This window comes from Arachis hypogaea, chromosome 6 (genome assembly GCF_003086295.3).
Source record: "Arachis hypogaea cultivar Tifrunner chromosome 6, arahy.Tifrunner.gnm2.J5K5, whole genome shotgun sequence".
NCBI classification, from domain to species: domain Eukaryota; kingdom Viridiplantae; phylum Streptophyta; class Magnoliopsida; order Fabales; family Fabaceae; genus Arachis; species Arachis hypogaea.
Window position 1 is genome coordinate 69,594,538 of NC_092041.1, and position 993 is coordinate 69,595,530.

Genomic DNA, 993 nt, shown 5'->3' on the forward strand with positions numbered 1-993 from the left:
GATGATTCCTCCATGAAGGATTATAGGTGTTTCCATAGGGTTCTCCCATGTAATTCACCTCTTCTATTGAAGGGTTCTCAGGATCATAAGCTTCTTCCTCATATGAAGCTTCCTTAGTACTGCTTGGTGCATTTTGCATTTCAGACAGACTTTGAGAAATCATATTGACTTGTTGAGTCAATATTTTGTTCTGAGCCAATATGGCATTCAGAGTATCAATCTCAAGAACTCCTTTCTTCTGACTAGTCCCATTGTTCACAGGATTTCTTTCAGAAGTGTACATGAATTGGTTATTTGCAACCATTTCAATCAGTTCTTGAGCTTCAGTAGGCGTCTTCTTCAGATGAAGAGATCCTCCAGAAGAGCTATCCAAAGACATCTTGGACAGTTCAGAGAGACCATCATAGAAAATACCTATGATGCTCCATTCAGAAAGCATATCAGTGGGACACTTTCTGATCAATTGTTTGTATCTTTCCCAAGCTTCATAGAGGGATTCTCCTTCCTTCTGTCTGAAGGTTTGGACTTCCACTCTAAGCTTACTCAATTTTTGAGGTGGAAAGAACTTTGCCAAGAAGGCATTGACTAGCTTTTCCCAAGAGTCCAGGCTTTCTTTAGGTTGAGAGTCCAACCATGTTCTAGCTCTGTCTCTTACAGCAAAAGGGAATAGCATAAGTCTGTAGACCTCAGGGTCAACCCCATTAGTCTTGACAGTGTCACAGATTTGCAAGAACTCAGCTAAAAACTGATGAGGATCTTCCAGTGAAAGTCCATGGAACTTGCAATTCTGTTGCATTAGAGAAACTAATTGAGGCTTAAGCTCAAAGTTGTTTGCTCCAATGGCAGGGATAGAGATGCTTCTCCCATAGAAATCGGGAGTAGGTGCAGTAAAGTCACCAAGCACCTTCCTTGCATTGTTGGCATTGTTGTTGTTTTCGGCTGCCATTTGTTCTTCCTCCTTGAAGAGTTCGTTCAGGTGCTCTAAAGAGAGTT

The 993-nt window shown here is 41.4% G+C and overlaps 1 non-coding gene across 1 annotated transcript; it reads left to right on the forward strand.

Annotated features, from left to right (window-relative positions):
* The first annotated feature begins 433 nt into the window (after positions 1-433).
* On the forward strand, positions 434-541 carry LOC112700570 (small nucleolar RNA R71). The gene has a single exon (XR_003153476.1). It is a non-coding gene; the product is annotated as a small nucleolar RNA R71 (small nucleolar RNA).
* The last annotated feature ends 452 nt before the right edge of the window (positions 542-993 follow it).